At 46.3% G+C, this 14842-nt stretch overlaps 1 long non-coding RNA gene across 1 annotated transcript; it reads right to left on the bottom strand.

Moving 5' to 3' along the window:
* Nucleotides 1–7731: 7731 nt before the first annotated feature.
* LOC135319441 (uncharacterized) lies at nucleotides 7732–13933 on the bottom strand. Its single transcript, XR_010378023.1, has 3 exons — nucleotides 13637–13933; nucleotides 11884–11949; nucleotides 7732–8641 (listed from the first exon to the last, which is right to left on the bottom strand). It is a non-coding gene; the product is annotated as an uncharacterized LOC135319441 (long non-coding RNA).
* Nucleotides 13934–14842: the final 909 nt, after the last annotated feature.

Below are 14842 nucleotides of genomic sequence, written 5' to 3'. Positions count from 1 at the left end.
GGAACAAGGGGTCCTCGATCCTGGAGATGTGGCTGAGCAAAGTGACCGTGTTCTTCCCAAGCCACAGTACAGACATGGGAATTTCCCCCGAGGCCCAGACCACATCTCCTTCTCAGCAGCCCCTTGTGGCCCCAAGAGCGAAAGGGAGGTCTCATGCCCCCCAACAAAGGGGAATTGCCTGTGACTCATACCCGGCCCTGCTGGTTGAGAAATCTGCTTCCTGGGGCTGGGGGTGGGGGAGTGGTGCGGAACTGGGGCTAGGGGAGGGGCGTGTGTGCGTGTGTACGCAATATGGTTGGCTTCCTAGTAAAACAAGGCAACTTGCTGAGATTTCCCAGGACCAGAGCTTTCAGTAAAACCGGCTCCCAAACCATCGAACCCCCTTCCTAGATGATCCAGTGTGGCCCACAGTGTTGACATTGTTTTAAAGGACAAGACGGAAAGAATTGAATGAGAAAAACAATTCAGCCACGTGAATGATTGCTCCCACAGTAATTAATTATGAAGCTGGATGATCCGGGGGGCAGGGGGATTATTGTACCAGGCACTTAGGCTAATGCCCGCCCCCCCCCCCCCCGCCACCCCCTGCCCCCCGGGCTCGACGGCCTTCTGCAGCTCTGCCTCCGGAGGGCGGTCAGAATTGCCACGCTGGATCTTGAGGGAAGGAGAAGTGAAGCTGTTTCCACTTTTGTTTTGCTGTTTCTTTTTTCTTTCTTTCTGTTTTTGCTATTGTGGCAAAAGGGAAATATCAATTTGGATATAAACAAAATGCGGAACTGAGACTCACTGCATGATTTTCACCCTTTTCTCACTTTGGCAGAACAAGAGCCAAGAACAAAGGTGCTTTCTGACGGCACAGTTTAACTTTTAGGCGAGGGGGTCGTCATTCATTTAAAGAAAGGGGGGGCAAATCATGTTTGTTGACACCTATTACTTCCTTATTTACTCTTTCCCCACAAACCAATGACATGGTACTTGGGTCCCTGTGTTGTGGAGGGGAAATAGAGGCCGAGAGGCTTGTCCAAGGTCACTCAGTAGAGAATATTAGAGACAAGATCCCAAATCTGCTCCGACCATTGCCGAACTTCCCATGTTTTCCAAGTTCTCCTGTCATCTGTGGCTCTCACCTTTACCCCTTGTCGGTGACCTCACCCTTCACCCAGGAGCCCTGAGGGGTTGCTCAGGAGTCAGTCCTGGACCAAGAGGTAGACGGCCCTAGGCTGTTTCCAGGCCAGGCTGCTCACTGTCCCCCTGCCTTGATGCTGAGAGGAGACCTGGGGCCAAGGTGACCGCTTCAGTTTGTCCAACAGCAACGTGCCTGGAGCTCAGGACAAAGGTTGTCCTACTCGACACCAACCAGGTGGTTAGAAGGACCAGGTAAAGGTGGTGCTGAGGGCTCAATGCAGAGATAAGCCACAGACAAACTAAATTTGAAACAAAGCACACATGTTGTGTTTATGAACTCACTCGCTCCTTCACCCACTCAGCAGTGGCTTACGCTTCTAACTCGCTTCCAGTTAAATCCAGACTCCTTTCCGCGGCCTGCAAGGCACTGCGTGGCCTTGTCCCTGTGGGCCTCCCCGACCTCCCCTCCCACCCCTTAACTTTTCCTACTCTTTTCTGTTCCTCAGACACTCGAGACTTTTGCACTTCAGGACTTTCTGCCCCTCTTTGCTTGGCTGTTCCTTTCTTACCATTTGAGTTTCACCCAAATGCCACCTTCTCGTAGAGTGACCTGACCATTCCTTCTAAAGCAGCACCCCCAGTGACATCGTCCTGGTTAATTTACGGCACTTCTCGCTCCCATCTTGCTCGTTTGTTTCTTCCATCTGACTATTCCTGAGTTATAACCTTTTGTCATAAATGGGTGGTCTAGTAAGCAAAATGTTTCTGTGAGTTCTGTGAGTCCCTCTAGCAAATTAATGGAACTCAAGGAGGGTTGACCAGGTGGAAGTACAGGTCACAGCTTCTAAGGTTGGCCTGTGAATCTGGGGGGCTGGGAGAGGGCAGTCTTGCGAGACTGAGACCTTAACCTATGGGATTTTGAATGCTATCTTCACTGGAATTGGGTCCAGAAACCCTCAGTACTCAAGAATTATTTGTTGATAAAAGGAACAAAGGGAGACCACAGTGAGAAGTGAGGCTGACAGCGTTGACCAGAGTTGGGAAATGCTAAGCTAAGGAATCTAGACCTTAGCTGGAGGACAGTGGGGAGTCACAGAAGGGCTGGTGAGATGGGCATTCCCGGCAGTCACCCTGCTGTGGCACAGGAGACGTGCTGGGACAAGCCCAAGCTGGAGCTTCAAGCCCCTGAACTAGACTTTGTAATCACCATTTTTTTTTTCTTTTTTGTCTCAAAGGGCTCCTCCCTGTTCAATTATAGAAGCAAGTCTGGAGCCTCCTCTGAAATACAAAGGGCACAATTTTTGGGGAAAACAATCTGAGTTCCATTTGGGTCATGTTGAGTTTGGGGCACATGAAGGAACTCCAGGTAGAGATGTTCTGTAAGGAGAAGACAGCCTGGGTCAAGGTTTGAATCCTGGTTTCAGGCTGTGTGAACTTGGGCCAGTGGTTCAATCTCTCTGTGATCTGTAAAATGGGATAATTATCATAGTACCACCCTCCTAGGGTTGTTGTAAAGATCAGATACATGCAAAATGCTTAAACAATGCCCAGCGTGTAGTAGGTCCTCAAAACTAGTTACAGATCAGTCGTTTGTATCGTGTGGGGAAGTTCAGATCTGGGAATCATGAGAGTGATGGGGCCTTGAAAGGAGCTGGATCTTGCAGGAAGTGTGTCAACGCATGATAAAGAGGTCAGGGACAGAGCTCTGATATCTATTAGGGTGACCAGAGAAAGAGGAGGTAGCTAGAGAGGCTGGCAAGGATCAGCCAACGCGGTGGGTGGAGGAGAGCAAGTCCTAGACGCCAAGGGAGGGGAGGATGCCCATCAGGCACTTGGGTCTGAGTGTCACCTGCGGTTGAAAGTCCAGGCTGCTGGTGTGGGCCTCGGGGAAGCCACCAGTGAGCCCTGCAGAGAGCTTCAGTGCAGAGTTGGGCACTGGGGAGTGAACGTGTGTGTAGATAGCCAGTGTAGACCATGTCCTCCTGAGAACCCTGGCTATGAGGAAAAGAGGAGGACAGAGGCAGAGGGAGAAGACTTTTTGATGACTGGTTTGTTTTGCTCTTGGAGGACGTGGTTCATTGTTCAAAGGTAAAAGTCACAGGCTTTGGGGCTGTGAAGAAGAGTTGGTTGAGAAGATTTGAAGATACGGGAAAGCAATAAAAGAGTGGATGGAAAACGTGACTGTCTTGGAAGAATTAGGAAGGGGAGGGTGGAGGACAGAGGGAGGAGTCAACCCTAAATCGCTCTCTGAGTCTGGAAGGAAGGGGCGAGGGTGGGAAGGTTATAAATAGGCTTATAGTTAGGAGGACAGGAAGTGGGGGAGTTACGCCTGCTAGCCTCAGTTTTTCTCTGTGAAGTAGGATACTAGGTCATCTGTGGAAATATGTAAAGATGTAACATCTCTCCAACTGTGGGGCATTCAGGACAAATTGTGATTAAGAAACTTAAAATCTGCAGGGGGAATACAGGGTTGGGGGAACCAAAGTTGATGGGAAAGTTATTAATATCCTTATAAATTACTGCACATTGAGTTATATAAAGCAATGAACACAGCACGCGAAGTGAGGACCTCAGAGGCAATTTGCACATCTTTATTAAAAGAACTATACAGTTCATTTTCATTTACGACCCTTTGTTTGCTTGCTAGCTGCTTGAAGCGTTTCAGGATCTTCCTACCCTGCAGTTTAAACAAAATGCTTACACATCAATTTTTTAAATTGTGAATAATTTCAAACACACAACAAAGTGGAAAGAACTCCACAGCGCACACAAATATTACCCACCACCTAATTTCGATTACGGACATTTCACTAAAGCTCATTTATTTAAACAAACTTTAAATTTTAGATTTAGAGAAAAAAATGGGAAGATCATGCAGAGGTCCCTTGTAGTCAGTTTCCTCTGCTTATTAGCATCGTACATTAGTACATTTGTTCCAATTAATGAACTAATATTGATGGATTGTTATTAGCTGAAGTCGGCACTGTTTTCAAATTTCCTTAGTCTTGGCCTAACACCCTTTTTCTGTTCTAGGATCCCATCCAAGATGCCACGTTACATTTCGTTGTCCTGTCTCCTAGAGGTCCTCTTGGCTGTGACAGTTTCTTAGACTCTCCTTGCTGTTGGTGACCTTGACAGTTTGAGGAATAATGGTCAGGTACTTTGTAGTGTCCCTCAACTGGGAATTGTCTGATAACTGTCTTCTTAAAAAAAAAAAAAAAAACTAATAGTTTATTTTTTCCAGCTTTATTGAGATAGAATTGACATACAACAGTATGTAAGTTTAAGGTGTACAGCGTGATGATCTGATATGCTTTGATTTTGTGAAATGATCGCCACAGTAGGGTTAGTTACTACCGCCATCACCTCGTGTAACTATCACTTCCTTTCTGTGGTGAGAACATTTAAGATCTACTCTCTTAGCAACTTTCAAGTATGGAAAGGCAGTATTTTTAACCGTTATTGCCATGCTGTGCATCAGATCTCCGGAAGTTATTCATCTTATAACTGTAAGCTTCTGACCTTTGACCAGCATCTCCCCATTCTCCCACCATTCTACTCTCTTCTTCTGTGAGTTCGGCTGTCTTACATGCCGTTTATAAAGGGTACATACAGTATGTGTCTTTCTCTGACTTATTTCTCAACATTATGCCCTCCAGGTCATGTTGCTGTAAATGGCAAGATTTCCTTCTTTCTTGTGGTTAAATAATATTCCATTTTATATATATATATATATACACACACACACACATTGTGTATATATATATCCATTGTATGTATATAATATAATTATGTAAAATTATATATAATAATTATATATATAATACAATTGTGTATAATTATATATGTATAAATACCCCTTCTCTTTATCCATCCATTTGTAGAGGGACAATGATTATTTCTATAGCTTACCTATTGCAAATATGATGATTTTCTCAGGATCAGACTGGGATTATGGGTTTTTGGAAGGAAGACTGCCAGTCACATCACACCACATCAAGGGGACCCACTGTTACCATGTCTTATCACTGTGGAAGTTGGTCTTGATCACTGGCTGAGGGAGCATTTGTCACGTTTTTCCACTCCAAAGAGTGAAGTCACTCTCTTTCCTCCCTTTCCGCATGTACTCATTACAAGGAAGGTCCCTGTGAGCAGCGCACACGCACAGAGTGGGGAGTGATGCTCATGTATCTATCCGCCAAAGAGCCATCCCTCTATCCACCCAACAATCCATACTTTCTTTGTTATACATCTCAAAATTAATTTGCAAATTTACTTTATTTTTTTGCAGGTGACACACATGGAAAGGGATAGTTCATCTGTGCCCTGTCTGGTCCTCATCCCACGTTTTGATTGCAACTTCTGGGTTCTGCCTCTGGGTCCCCCTGGGATCTCCAAATCATGAAAAACTCTCAACCATGAGAAGGAAATAAGCCTGGGATGATTAATCTATTTGCCTGACTGCCGACTAGACATTTCTCAAAGCCCCTTGCCGGTCTCAGAGATGACAGGTCTTGGATCTGCCATGGCAACGTCTTGCCCGGCACGTGTGGGCAGTGCCCTCGACCCTCGCTGCCTGAAGGCCAGCCTCTTTGGCCTGTTCATGCATCTCTTCTAGGGCTTCAGTACCATAAATAAATAAGAAAAAGTGATACATAAATCTACAGCCCTCCTCTTCCCCTGCTGGCCTCATCTCCATTCACAGCAACCAATTCCCTCTTTCGTTAATTACCCCCATTAAGAGGGACACTAGATTCACATACGAAGGTGGAAATTCTCCATTTTCCAATACACATGCACACATTAGACTTGCATTTCACATAAAGTGAACTTGGGATTGAAGACACTCAGGGTGTGGTTTATAAGGTGCATACAAAATAGCGTAACTACAGCGCATTTCACAAATACACCAAATTAGATATTTTGCACCAATGTGCTAGAAGCTGTACGGATCTAGCCCAACTGGAAAAATAATTGAAAGCTGTTAGATTTGGTATGAGTCCAGCAAATTCTTGCCTAAGTGGAAACTACTTCAGAAACATCTGTCTTTCAGTTATCAACCTACGTCTTTGTTGATACTCATCGCATTTTGTCATTTCCCCCCATATCTTCTGTCTACATCACATTGCACATTCTATGAGCACTGGATGTGTGCTGGTCAGAACCACCCATACTGGTTGGCTAGTTGGGTGGATGCCTGGACAGATGGATGGATATAAGTTTTAAATGTTTCATAAGAAATGCCCCCATCTTTTAGTTGTACCATTTAGTCTTCCTCCCTCAACTCACAGGCATTAGTTGTGATGGCTGACCACCTTCAAAGTCTATTACTATTTCCAGGATTTAAAAAGTTTTGCTTTTTAAATTAACATATAGTAACATTGACATTTTGTGTGTACAGTTCTATGACTTTTAATATCTGGGTTTGTGTAGCCATCGCCACAATCAGGATACAGAACAGGTTTTAACACCCAAAAAACTCCCTTCTCCTTTCTGCTGTCCCTTCGTAGTCATACTCTATCCCCCACCCCTAGTCTCTGGCTAATGAGTTCCCCATCACTACAGTTTTGTCTTTTTGAGAACGTCATATATATGGAATCTCATACTACGTACCTTCTGAGGCTGACTCCTTTCCCTCAGAATGACACCTTTGAGATTCATCCAAGCTGTTGCATGTATCCAGAGTTCATTCTTTTTAATCCCACAGTGGCATCCCATGGTATAGACCTATCGCCATTCATTCATCCATTCACCAGTTGAAAGACATTTGGGTTATTTACATTTCTTGACAATTATGAACAGAACTGCTATCAACATTCATGTACAGGTTTGTGTGAACATACATTTTCACCTCTCCAGGGCAAATGCCTAAGAATGGGAAGGCTAGTTCCTATTTGCTAAGTGAATATTTAACTTTATCAGAAACCACCAAACTGGTTTCCAAAGTGGCTGTATCATTTTGCATTCTTATCGACAACAGAGGAGAGTCCCAGTTGCTTTGCTATATCGTCCCTGGAAGCAGAGACACTTTGGAGCTGGACCTCATTTCGCTCCGTGCTAGACCAGCAGGGCTGGATTCCAGGACTGAAGCCAGCCTTCGTGATGTGCACCTCGGCACAGGAGAGCTCTTTGCGATCTGGCCCCGGCTTCCTTCCCCAGCCCCGTGAGTGCGTGAGCTCTCCCAGAAGCTCAGCATGTTCCCTCGTGCTTCTGGGCTGCTTCTGGACACCCACACCAGCTTTGTGTTTTGATGTGTATTGTTTAGCTGTCACTTTTTGAGCCCTTTTCTGTGGCAAACACTTTGCTGAGCACTGTCTTATTCTTAACTATTATTGTTAAATATTTCAAACATAATACAAGCACTTTCTTAATTATTATTGGTAAATAGTTCAAACACAAAAATGGTAAGTCCCAATGCACTTCTTATTCCAGTTTGAGAAATTAATATTTCCCCCTTAGCTTCAGATCCTTTTGTTTTAAGAATTAAAACTTTACAAATACAGTGACCTCCTCCCCGCCCTAATCTCATTTCTCTCCCTCCCTCCCTCCCTAGAAACAATTGCTTGGCAAAGACTGGTAGGCAGCCACCTCCCATGCTTCTTATACACTTAACTACCAACGTAAATATTCATAAAGAATATATAGTATTATTTGCTTAAGCCCTTTATCTTTTTTGTTGTTGTTGTTGTGATGACAGACATAACATGAAATCTGTCCTCTTGACAATTTTTGAGAGTACAGTCGTGTGAGCTGTATCTGCGCTTTGCTGTAGAGCAGCTCTCTGCAACTTTTTCATCTTGTGTGACTTTCATCTTGTATGAGATGCATTGAACAGCGACCCCCCTCATTTCCCCTAGCAACCCTTGGCAAGCATCTTTCTATTTTCTACTTGCACTAAAAAGCACTGGACTAGTTTAGATACCTCTTATAAATGGATTAATGCCGTATTTATCCTTCTGTGACTGGATTATCTCGTTTAGTGTAACGTCCTCAAGGTTCCTCCCTGTTGTAGCATATGACAGGGTTTCCTTCCTTTTTAAGACTGAGTAATTTGCACCCCCACATTCACTCTGGCATTATGTTACAATTGCCACAAGGTGGAAACAACCTAACTGTCCATCAAGGGTGACTGGATAAAGAAGGTGTGGTCTATACACGCAGGTGAGCCTTTCCTTTTTAACATAGTGTCTAGTTTAATCTGTGTGCATATTATTGTTCCCATTTTACAGATGAGGAGAAAAAAGCCCAGTTAAATTAGCAGATGGGGGAGGCTTGCAAATACCTGCTTGGCTTAAACTGCCTCCCTCACCCCTTCCTTTACCTCCACTGTCTCACCTGCCATGACACACAGAAAGGTCGGCACCCATCTGCTCCTTTGGTCCCACGCTAACCAGAGCCATGGCACCAGCACCAGTGAGCCTGTGAGAGACAGATCACCCATCTGTCTGGCTCAGGAGGACAGGCACTGGGTGCTGGTTGACTGTGGATCCCCAGCTCAGAGCACACTGTCCAGAACCTGAAAAGTGAATAATAAGTTTCTGATGAATGTTGGAAGAAAACAACGAGCAAATGGAAGGTGACTCCGAGGTAATTTCTCCCGCGCCAGGAGGACATGCTTCGCCCATGCCCTTGGGTTAACACCAGCCACAACTCTTGATTTTTCCAATCCACAGGCTTCCGGCTTCCCAGAACTTCCCTTTGTATAATCAGAAAAAAACTCAGCTTGCCTTTATCATTTGCTCATCAGACATTGGATAAGGAAAGCCCATCTCTCTCACCCACGCTTGGTTTTGCTGATACTTGCCGATAAAAAGTGGATGGCCAAAAACAAGCGGAAGCTTACAGATCATCTGCCTCAAGGGAAGACGTGGTACCAAGAAGATGCCTCCCTCAGACTGGCACATCTGGGACCAAAATCTGACCTGAGACCCTCCTCCTCTGTGGAGTCTCAGATTTCAGACCTTCATGTCTCAGCATCACGGTTTTTGTCCTCTCTCCGATTAAACACAGTTAATTCTATGTCTTTATTATTTTATTTTAATTCAATTAATTTTTTTAACTCCAAAAAATCTTTCCCTCTTTCTGAGCAGCATCGCATGAAACCATAGTTAGATGAGCTATTTGTATTTTTCCGGAAACATGTGTTTGTGTGCATGCGCACGATACTTAACATTTTTCCAACGTGTGTATATTCATCTGTATTTTAACTCAAATCGCTTTGCCTGCTGCACCAGTGGAACTCTGCCCAACACAAGCTGCCGTTCTGTGAGGACCTGGATGTGGCCACACTGAATGCACAACTCAGGAAATACAGTGGTGTGCAGGCGTCAGTGAGGAAACCAAACCAGAGAGTCTTGCTCTTTTTAGATACCAAACCTCCAGACCCAGCATTGCCCAGGCTAGACTGGGTATTTCTTGATACATGAGTTCTCCAGGAGGAGAGGTACAACCCAGAGTTCCTTATCTGTAAACAGGGGTCCAAAGTCCCTAGAGATCAGACTAGGTTCCTGGTTACAGGCAGGAGAAACTGCCTCCACGTTAAACACTGAGCCGTTTTGGGGCGGGAGAGGGGAGTGGTGTTTAAAAAATTGAAGGGGATGAGAACGGGCTTGGAGAGTGGAGAGCAGCCATGGGACCTCAGAGGACCAGGCTACAGGATCCACACAGCAGGTCCCACCTGGAGAGCCAGGTGATGCATACACAGTGCTCCAGATGCCCCAGGTGAACCTGTGTCTCTCTTTGCATCACCAGCTCAAATCTCAAAATCCTGGGACGGAGGGTCTGATGGGCCGAGGAAAGGGGAAAGGAGAATTAACCGCTTCGGTTCTACTGCGTAACACACACTCCTTCCACTGTGGCTGTGCTGGTGGAGGCACTCCCCAAGGGACGGGCACAGCGCTAACCGGAAGGCGGGCGGTGACGCCGGGCAGCTGAAAGAGGCAACCAACCCCTGTGCCGGCATTTCCAAGTTGTTCTGAAAATTTGAAATAATTTGTACAAAGCTTCTGATAGAGTGCCTGGTACCCAGATAGTTAATTCCATGGCAGCTATACGGAAACATTTAAGGAGAGGGAAAAACAGAAACTTTAACTTAAAATAAAATCAAATGAAATGGTGGTTATCTTCCTGCGAGGACTTGAAAGAACCAGTGTAGAACTGCACTTTGAAAGCTCCCTCTTTTCTAGACCAAACTGCCAACTACGAACAAAGCAGTTTCTAACACACGGTTTGTGCAGACAGAGCCCGTGCTGTGGCCTGCAGCCGGAGGCAGCACGTATATTGCCAGAAGGAATTTAAATGGAAAATTGCACACCTTCAGAATGACTATGTCCTCAAGGAAGGAAGTGGGACTCTGGGCTTATACTGCCCAGCCAACAGAAGGCACACCACAAGGGCCCCCTGAGAGGCTGGTCTAAGGCTGAAAGAAAAATAAAATGTCACATCAGAAGGCTTAAAACGAAGGATTAAAGGGCCCTGGACCACATTCCCTTCTGGACAGAGTAGAAATGATTGCTTCAGTTAGTGTTTTTATCAGAATGAAACAAAAATGTCACCCCTTATTACTAAAAGCCCCCAAACATCCCGTCTGTGGTTACCTTGTAGCATTTCCAATGCCAGTTTGCAGTCTGGAGCCCCCTCAGCTGTAAGAATTACCTGGGAGTTTGCTAACAGGACAGACCCCTGGGACCCATCCGGAGATCTGAGCCAGAGGAACTGAGACCCAAGATCTGCGTTGTCCTCAAGCTCACCATCCAGGGAATCTCTGAGCTGGTGGCCAAGCCTGAGCTTAATTTTCCCTGCCATGGAGAAAGCTTGTGAGGACAAGCTTTATGAAAATGGGGCCTGTTAAGCCAAATAAAATTTCACAGGGAATGTTAAGAAACACTGAATTACAAAACACAGAATACAGTAAATATTCAAGGACATTAGCTCATACGGGCATCTCTTCCCATGAGAATAGTTGTTATGCTAGTTGGAAATCACTCTTGGTTTAACAGGCCTCTGAAGGGCCTCAACTAAACAAACAAGTTGTTATATGGGCTCAAATTATTGTGCCGGTTTAATAACAGTGCTAGCTACTGGGTGCTCAGGGCTCACTTGCTACTCTGTGCCATGAGTTTTACACACCTGATTACAACTTAATTTCCAAGAAACCCCATCAGGATGTGATATTATAATTCCATTTTGCAGCTGGGAAAAACTGAGGTTCAGGTCAGGTCTTGCCCAAGACAAGGATTCAAATCCAAGTCTGTGTCACCCCAGAGTCCGTTAACCTCTATGCTGTATCTGGTAGGACCAACAAAGCATTTTACAATCATGGTTTCAAGTGTGATACTGATGCTCCCACTGGCCATCCTTGGCATAAACCAGATGATCAAGGTTTCTGTGGGACTTTTCCAGGTGGATACTGGAGCCAACTGCATGGCCTGCCATCCACCATCCCAGCGAATACAGGTTAAGTGAGCACCCAAGGCAGCCTTGGTAGGAGGAAATGCCACAAAATGACAAAACAGTCCTTCGTGTCCTGCTGGCAGGAGCCAAAATTAAAGCTTTCTTGGTAGAGAGCCGTGGGATGAGATGAACCAAAACTATAACAGTTCTTATCCTTGACCTAGCAAGTCTACAGCTAGCAATTTTTCCTAGAGACATAATCATAGGTAAAAGAAGGCTCATTTCTGAGTTGTTGATAATATGAAATTTGCAACCAATCTAAATATCCAACCATAGGGAGTTCCTGAAATAAATTTTAGTACCCACCTGCTACAGGACACTCAATAGTCATTTAAAAGCTTGCTCTAGGATGACATTCAAGCACGTGGAAAGCTGTTCACAATATGTTGCATATATTAAAAAAAAAAAAAAGAAGTTACAAAGAATTGTAAGAAGAGTGATCGCATTTTGACAGTGCAAAACAATTTTTTTTAAAAGGAAGTAATAAATTTTAAATATTTAATTTTTATTATTCTTGTTTCTTGCTTATATCTTATTAATGTTTCCATAATGACTGTTTTGCCTTTACAGGAAGACAATCATACCTTTGTTCAAACAATATAAAATATGAGGGTAACAGACAACTCAAAGGGATTTCGGTGTTGCAAGTGTGTGAAGCCATGCTCCCCCGGAACCCTCACCCTCTCTGGCTGTCTCCCAGATCTCTGCCTTCGGGCCAGCTCAGCACCTTAGTGCCAAGGCTTCACTATATTCTAAATACGGGTGTCCCGGAGTCTTCCTGGAAATGCAGAACTCCCCATATGCCATTTCAGTTATGTCGTAGAAAGTCTGATTTCCCTGCTGGCAAGCAGAGGGTGCTTTCGACCCCCGACACTGGCTGAGCCTACAGACCCCTTACGTGTGCTTTTTAGGAGAAACCAAGGAGGAAGCTGAAGAGTCACCAAGTCTAGAAGGATTCCCACATGCTGGACAGGTAGAAACAAACACGTGTTCTGGTTTCCCAGGGTCCGGGCAGCAGCCTTGTACCTGGACCAGTTGGACCATCTGTGCCAGGATCCCTGTCACTCCTAGAGACCTGCCCTCAAGGAGACCCCTTCTAGTGGGAGCGATGAGTGGTCAGATGGCCACTCCTGGCTGGTGCTCCATGAGGGGTAGGTGCAGCACCGTCCGGAAGCACTGAGGAGGGAAATAACCCACGTTTGGAGGCTCAGGGAAGTTTTCCCGAGGAGGTGATGCTCAGCACTGACAGGGAAGGGGACTAGGGGGAGGGTCCTTTACACATTCTCATCTACGTCCAGTCATCTGAAGTGGCACTGGGGTCACTTTGCGGGTGGGTGGGGTCTGAGGGCTCTGAGTCCAGTGGGGCTCTAGACTTTGTCAGGTGATCAGACAAGAGCTAAGAAGAGCCAGGAGGGGTCCATAAGTCCAGGGGTGTGGGGGAGGGTGACCAAACTCAAAGCCAGGCGTCAGGTCTGACCAAGTCTCTGCCCGGAAGGGGGCTGGAGGGAGAGGCGTGCGTGTGGCTGTGGACTGCGGTGGGTGGGAGGCGGGGAGCCGGCAGCGCAGGGAGCAGCGGGGGGGAGCAGGTGCAGCTTGGAGAAGCGCCCGCAGGGGGAGCTCCGGGTGGCTGTTGCTGCTGCAGCTTTCTCCTGTGGGATTGTGGCTTTAAGGTTCCTCAGCCTTGGGTGTCAGGAGGAGAAAAATCCATTAGGGACCCCTACCAGGCACAGAGAGAAGAGAGGGACCAGGACAGAGGAAGAGCTGATTGACGTTAAACCTACCCGGGGAAATGGCACACACTACTTAATACACAAGGCTGGCGACGAGGAACAAAGATGCCTCTACACCATCAGTGGTTAAAGGGACACGCACCACCCTGTGATTTTCCCCAGGGTCAGCCCCGCACTCCCCTACCCCTCCTGACAGTCTGCCTCAAGCCAAGGCCCCTCCTGAGTTGGACTTGTCACCTCCTGGTGATGTGTTTCCTTCCTGCTGTGTGTGGCATCCATCAGTATGAAGGAACCTTTCCCAACCACCCGCCCCAGAAGCCCCTGCTCACCGTGCTCGCTCCCGAACACTGTCATGTCTCTAGGTGTCCACGATTGTTATCTCTGTTGAAAATGACCTTCTTGGTTCATTGTTTACTTCTTGTTCATTGTCGTCTCTCTCACTTGTTCTCCAGGGCTAGACCTCGTCTTTTCATCACCGTCACTTAGTGCCTAGAACAGTACCTGGCATGTAGTACGGCTTGGTAAAACGTTGCTGAATGAGTGAAAGGTGATTGAGTCTAGGGGGAAGAAAACAAGTTCTTGAATCAGACAGACAAGCCCCAGGACTGAGCCCAACTCCACTACTTACCCACGGGGTAAGCTTTGAGCCCATGCCCTGATTTGTAAGATGGGTTAGGCAAGGATTGTGGACCTGCAAAGTACCTAAAATAGAATAAGCCTTCTAAAAGGTACCTTTAGATTTTATTATTATGATAAAGAATAAAGAGAGGAATTTTGCTGTTTTAGCGGAGGTGGGATGGAGTAAGGGTTCCGAATGGCCAGCAAGTGAGCTGGATGGAGAATTACCTCCTGCACAGGGCCAGGAGGGAGAGGAAAGAGAGGAAGCACGGAGTGAGCAGCCCCAAGGACCTCTGTGCCATCACACAGAGGGACGGGAAGGCTGAGCTGTCAGCATTCTCTGCCCTCAAGGGGAGACTGAACAAGGTATCTCGGGACAATCTCTGGGCAGGTTTAGGGCAAACCGCGTGACCTCCACTGTTGCCCAGTAGCATGTCTGTTTGCCGGGAGGATTTTTAGACTAGCTCAGCAACCCATCCCCAGCCATGGGGCAATGTCTTTGCATCTTACTGTGCGGACTGCCCTGGTAGATAAACCAGGTTGGGCGTCACGGCTTCCTGTTTTGTTTCTTTCATTTGGTGCAGAGGATGATGATCTGGATATTGCAGTTGGGTCAGGCTTGCAGTAAAAGGCAAAGTTTAGCTGAACAGAAGAATACATTCTGGAGAAAATAGAGGAAGGGAGTCAAGACCCAGCTGGTTCAAGAGAAAGGTGACAACTAAGCAGAGAGAGAAAAATGCTCACTGAGTCTCCAAGAATAAAGGGAAAACTTACATGAGGTGGTGGGGAGTAGGGAGAGGACAGGACCAGGCTGGAGAGGCCTGGGTTCCAGCATGGGCTCTGCCTTCAACTGCTGTGTGGCTTTAGGTCAGTGACCTCCCCTCTCTGGGCTTCAGTTGTCTCAATTATCACCTGCA

The sequence above is a fragment of the Camelus dromedarius genome, chromosome 27 (assembly GCF_036321535.1).
Source record: "Camelus dromedarius isolate mCamDro1 chromosome 27, mCamDro1.pat, whole genome shotgun sequence".
In the NCBI taxonomy this organism is placed as follows: domain Eukaryota; kingdom Metazoa; phylum Chordata; class Mammalia; order Artiodactyla; family Camelidae; genus Camelus; species Camelus dromedarius.
The sequence above is the reverse complement of the archived record's forward strand: the minus strand, read 5'-3'. Positions and strand labels throughout refer to the sequence as shown.